The sequence below is a fragment of the Elephantulus edwardii genome, unplaced genomic scaffold (genome assembly GCF_000299155.1).
Source record: "Elephantulus edwardii isolate Elephantulus edwardi_28Jun2011 unplaced genomic scaffold, EleEdw1.0 scaffold00371, whole genome shotgun sequence".
Classification (NCBI taxonomy): Eukaryota; Metazoa; Chordata; class Mammalia; order Macroscelidea; family Macroscelididae; genus Elephantulus; species Elephantulus edwardii.
Genome location: NW_006400121.1, coordinates 1,085,415 through 1,091,747, shown reverse-complemented (window position 1 = coordinate 1,091,747; position 6,333 = coordinate 1,085,415). Strand labels below are relative to the sequence as shown.

The window sequence follows — 6,333 nt, the reverse complement described above, 5'->3', positions numbered from 1 at the left end:
TGTCTCCTCTCCTGCTTTGCTGCCTTCCCTTTGCACCAGCCCCTGCGTCTAGGTCTGGACCAACCCCACTGCAAGCGAGACTGGTGGGGCAGTCCGTGGGCTCCCCGGGATGGCGGCTTTCTGGGGCTCCTGTTCTTCCAGCCGTTGCCCCTGGCCCAGTGCCAGGATCTGTTCTGAGTTCTGTGACCAAAGCCAGGTGGGCCCCCTCTCCTCCAGACCCTTGTGGCCACATCTCTCCGGAGTGACAGGGTTGGCTGCCCCTCACCTCAGAGCTTCCCTGAAGGCCAGTAACAGAACCCCAGCCCTTAGTCCCTACTCTGCTTTGGGATAGTGTGAGCTTCATTTTGTACACATGTGACTTTGTTCAGTTATAAACCAAATAAACTCTGTAGAGCCGGGGGGGGGGGGGAGAAAAGAAAAAGAGCATAGATTGGGGGTGGAGGCCAGAAATTGGCAAAGATCTCACAATAAAAGTTTATAGAATACTACTGGGCCTCCACAAGAAAAAGACTGGTAATCCAATAAAAGACATGGGTAAAAGACATGAAAAGACCCTTCACAAAGGAAGACATTTGGATTGCCAACAGAAACATGAAGAAATGCTCAAAAAATCACTGGCAATGAGAGAGGTGCAAATCAAATCCACAATGAAATACAATCTCACCGCAGTAGCAGTGGCACAATATAATAACATCATGATAGATGAGAAAAGACTGGAGTTGTCAATGTTTATATCATGCTTAGATCCACAATTAGCACACCCTTGGTGCCAACAGTCGAGAAATTAAAAGATGTGTTGCATTGCGAAAATCTGCTGTCAAGAAACTCTCCAAAATATTTAGGAAAAATTATGTTATCTAAAGACTAAGGTGTGCCTGATTCAGATTATGATCTTTTCAGTTATTTGCTATGTATCTGAGAGTTCGACCATGAATAAGGATGACAGAAGAAGAGTCAACATTTTTAAGTTGAGGTGTAAGAAAAGAATATTGAATATCTCATAGACAGACAAAACACCAACAGATATTCTTCAGAGAAAGTGTAACCAGTCTGTTCCTTGGAGGCAAAGATGACAAAGTTTCATTTCACATACTTTGGGTCTATTCCTTAGAAAAAGACATCAAGTTTGAGGGTCTGCAAAGGAAAGGAAGACAATGAGATGGATTGACAAAGTGACTGCAGCTTTGGGATCAAATACATCAGAGATGATGAGGATGGCACAGGAAAGTATAGGGTTCAGATGTCTTGTTTACAGGGTCACTTTGAGTCGTATTCAACTTTACGGCACCTAACAACAATAGCAACATGAGTTGGAAACCATGTGACAGCACCTAAAAGCAGCAACTTCCTTTTCATCATTAAATCTCAATTCAAATCTGTCAAAGTCTTCGCTAATTTCCACACCTAAAATGTCCCTTTGTTACGCATATCCTTCCTCTATCACATTTCACTTATTTCATTTTCTTCATAGCATTTGGTATTATATTATAATAAGAATCTTTGGTAGCACAGCACGTTATAAGTTTCATTTCTAACCAAAAGGTAGTCAGTCAGTTCAAATACACCAGTTGCTCCACAAGATATAGATGGGTATTCCACTACCATAAATACACAATTCCCTTTAAAATACATATACAGTTGCAAGAGGATACATTCATGCATATAAAAATGAATTTACAGAAACTCTATCATAGAGGAGAACTGAATTACTCAGTTGATTTAATAATGTTCTCAAAAATCTCTGGAGTATTTGATAGAATTCTATTCCACTTTATTTAAATTATCTGAAGTATTGCCCAGTTATTATTTCTGTTTACTTCCTAGTCACAGCTAAAGATTACAGAATGTTTTTATTATGTCTTGCAAATATGATTAAACAGATATTAGGATTATTACTGTAACCTCTTCTGCTTTTGTTAGAGATTTAATTCAATATGATTTGACCAGTATAATCAGACATTAACAATGGAAATTAACATATGAGGTATAATATTAATATTAAGGCCATTTTCTGCAGTTGTTATTATAACACATTTTAAGACTTTATACTATTTTAGCCTTACTATGTGTTTCTAAAACTGTAGTGGAAATTATCAGCAGTTAGAACAAACTTTTGGCAACGAGAAATTTTTATTACTGGTATACAGTATTTGTTGAATGCATGATAGATAAATAAAAACAAATACTAAAAATATTTCAAAAAAATTTTCATTATCTTTTCATTTAAAATCTTTCTGGGATGACTGAGGATAGAAAAAGGGAAAGTATGAGAATACTGGAAAACATTTGAATTTGGTTAAAAGTCTGATGTCAGGGACCTCTCCAGAATACTGAAGAGCAACAGTGTCAGTCTGGAGGCTAAAGTGAGCCTGATCCAGGCCACAGTTTTCATTACTTGTTATAAGTCAGAAATCTGGACAATGACTAAGGATGATAGAGAATTGGTGCCTTTGAGCTGTGGTGCTGAAGCGGAATATGAGCTATATCATGGACTGCCAGGAAAAGAAACAGGTTCATCCTAAAGAGTGTGAAACCAGGCTGCTCCTTGGAGGCGAAGATTCTGAGGCTAATTTGTATATGTTCCAAAGAGTGTCCAGTCTTTGGAGAGAGGCATCATGCTTGGAAGGGTAGAGGGACAGTGCAAGACAGGAAGACCCTAGATGAGAGAGATGGATTGATTCAATGACTAGGGTAATAAGGGTAGGTGTGTCAGAGACAATAAGGTTGGCATAGGCTAGAGGAGGATTCAGGGCTGTCATGCAAAGGGTTGCTATGACTTGCAAGCAAGCCAATAGCACATAGCAAGTATAATTAAGGGCTATCTGTGCTGCAATCTCAAAGGCACATAGTTCAAATCCACCAGCTGCTCCATGGGAGAAGGATGGACAATCTCTTCTCATGCAAATACTTCCTCTGAAAACCCTGGAGTGTCAGCTGTGGATTGGTTTTGACTCGACAGTACACAGCAACAACAACAACATTTTCAGCTTATATAAAATCTCAACATTTGTTACCATGAATTCTGTAAAACTCAATTATAGTAGAGCTTGTTGAGCAGTAGATTTCATACCCATAGATATTAGCAGTCATTAGTAAAATTTAGCAAATATTCTCATTTCTCTATTTTGTGGGCAATAGATAGAATCACACTTCCTGGTGCTCATGTGGTTGTGTTATGTTGCTTGCTAGGTACTGGGCAAGAAGTTAAAAGCAGAAATGACAAGAATCACATCTAAGCCAGAGTACTTCCACTGATGTGAGTTTTCCTCTGAATTCCCTTTTTCTCTGGGATAGCGTTACTTAGCCGTGTAACTAAAAATGGCGGCTCCATTGGCTTGGGTGCTAGACTGAGGGTGACAGAAAGTAGAATCTAAATCTAAGTGCCAGTGATGATACATTCATTATGAATTGTAAATTTGTAATGAATCTTTCTTGTCTTAAAACTGAAGTTTGAGGGTATGTGTTAGTGCAGCATGATCTAGCTAATTTCTATATACAACAGGTATGGCTTAGCCCAAGGGGAAACCCGTTATTTTCTTGTTTTCAATGTCATTTATTTCTGGGCCTAGAGTACCAATTCTCTGTCCTGTTTTTCATCATGGCTCTCTACTAACTTTTGGATTTTACTTCAGTAAAATAGTGGACAGTATTTGGTGGAGCTCCCAGATTAAAACAGACTTGGAAACAGGAGTGACATTCACTTCCAAAATAGCTTGCCTCTGGAAACTCTATGAACTTAGAGAAACAATGAAAGTTATACAAGTATTCAGGTCTTTCATTGATAGGGTCACTATGAGTCGTCTACAACTCAGTGGCGCTTAACAATAGTTAAGGTTCTAGTCCTTGGGAAATGACATCATGCTGAGAGAACGAGAAGGTCAGAGAATAAAAGAAGATCCTCAACACGATGTATTGATATGGTGACTGTAACAATGGGCTCAAGCATGTCTTGGATTGTGAGGATGGCGTACAATGGGGCAAGGGTTAGATCTGTTGTTCATAGAATTTCTGTGAGTCATCAAGAGAGCTCTGTTGGCCTAGTGGATTGAAAGCAATGCTACCAAGCCAAAGGTAGGTGATTTTAATCTATGGCACTCAAGTCTGCCTTTAATTGTTTCTGGTCAAACATTCTTCTAAGCGGTATAGCCCTCGTCTGTGAATTGCCGTACAGAGGTAACTTGTGTTTGCTGTGATGCTGAGCTTTGTAACACTGATGTGACAAATGTGATAATGGTTACCCATGGTGGACAGTGCTTGGTGGAGCTCCCCGATTAAAACAAGCTTGGAAGCAGGAGTGGCATCCACTTCCGAAATACCTTATCTCTGGTAACCCTATGAACCTGGAGAAAGGATCAAAGTTCTACAAGTGTTCAGGTCTTTCATTCATAGTGTCGCAGTGAGTCGTCTATGACTCGACAGCACTTAACAACAACAAGTTCATCTTGAATCTTACTGCCTTCCACAGCTAATGTTGTAGTTATGTGCCATTTAGTTACTGCTGACCCTCTAGAGAATTTTCAAAGGCAGTAAGGTGCATAGGAGACTGCCTTTCTTTCCTTCATGGAACACTGTTTGGTTTAAAACATATTCCTTTGTGTTGGCAGCACAATTGTCTTTTTTAACTTAAATACTTATTTGTATAAAAATAAATAATGATTTTCCAAAGAAAATTTTAAAAAAAGAAAATAAAAATCATGTAAGATTGTCATCATTTACCCTCTTTTCATCTCCCATCCCTTTCATTTGTTCATTTCTTCACTCAAAAAACAAAATTTGAACTTCCCTTGCAGTTGCCCCGAAGTCTGTTCTGTCACCTGATGGTCTTGAGACCCTCGTTCCCTGCTTTTCTTTCAGGAAATGGGGGTCAGGGCCCCATGTGACATTGCTTGCCCAGCACTGCCACGTGGACACCAAGCTCAACTAACAGTCTTTCAGGGTCCTAGAGGGACTTGAAATCTCAATCAAATCCCACGTCCTGCCTCGCTGCCCCTCTGACCAGACCTGGAGAAGCACAGGAACCAGACTTGATCTTCTCTGAGACCAAGGTGCCTGCTCCCTCCTCCCTGCTGCCTTCAGCACAGCCTATCTGCTGTCCTCCTCCCAGGAGCCTGCAGAGGGGGGCAGCCCCAGTGCCACCCTGTCCTGGAGACCCCTCTCAAAGACATTCTGAAATCTTGCCTACTTGCAGCTGAGAACAGCTGCCTGTAAGCATTCCAGACCTGAACCAGAATTAGAGAAGCAGTTAGTGGCCCTCATCCCCTATGGAGACCAGAGACTGAAACCAAGACACACGAAGTTCTTCGTGTGCCTAGCAGTGCTTATTTGTCTGCTGACCTCTGTCCTTGCCATCTTCTTCCTGTTTCCTTGGTCCATTTCAGTGTTCCTGTGAGGTTCAACTCCTCTATTAGAACTTTTGACGAGGCTTGAGCAGTTCCAGTCCCAACTACTATCTCATCACTGTCACTTAGTTGTCCATCAAAGTTCTGCACCTATCCTTCATTTTCGGACAGGTCCCCAAAAGCCTCTTCCTGTCCATTGGCCCAGGTTACACAGTGGCCAACAGCACATTGGATGAAAATACATACAAAATCTGCACCTAAAAATCAAAGTCCATTATGTACTTTTGCATGTCCAAGGCACTCTGACTTGTAACTACCTGAGCCTTTCAGAGCAGCTGGTTTTCCAGGACTATAAGGACGTGGATTGCCCTGGAAAGTCATCACTTTCCCACTTGTGGACCCCTCTCCCACACTGACCTGTCTACTCACTCTATACTCCGGGCACCTGCAAGACGGGTCTCTGTCTCCCAGAGCTCTGCAGTCTCTGAGGATGGACTGAAGTGACTTTTCCAAAGGGAGAACTCTGCCTTGCCCTCTCCTCTCCCCCAACTCACATTCACACACACTCAGATCCTTGATTTTCCACAGGAATAAGTTTCCCCGGGGCCTGGAATCTGATTCTGCCCTTGGTTGCCTTCAAGTTCTTGGAGTGCACCTGCACTGTCTGTGCTGAGCCCTTTGCTCAGAGCTCCCCAGGCTGGCTCACCTCCTGCCTGAACACGATGAAAGCAGAAGTTTTCTTAGGCTTTCCACAGACCCTTTGCAAGTTCTCTACTCAGTGATAGGAAAACGACTTTGAGGGCAACCATCACTTGCTTCAGGGCATTTTAGAAGTTCATAGGAATTCTCCTGGCCCACCCACCCTGCTTTGATCCTGTGATAACATGATAGGGGGTACTGTCCCTCCCTTAGTAATTTTTCCCCCTCTCCATCTGACAGAAAGTCTGGCCAAGTCCTTTTACCTTTATCCTTCCTAGTTAATAACTGTCCTGGG

At 41.8% G+C, this 6,333-nt stretch overlaps 1 pseudogene; it reads left to right on the top strand.

Moving 5' to 3' along the window:
- The first annotated feature begins 109 nt into the window (after positions 1 to 109).
- LOC102844070 lies at positions 110 to 5,755 on the top strand (annotated as a pseudogene).
- Positions 5,756 to 6,333: the final 578 nt, after the last annotated feature.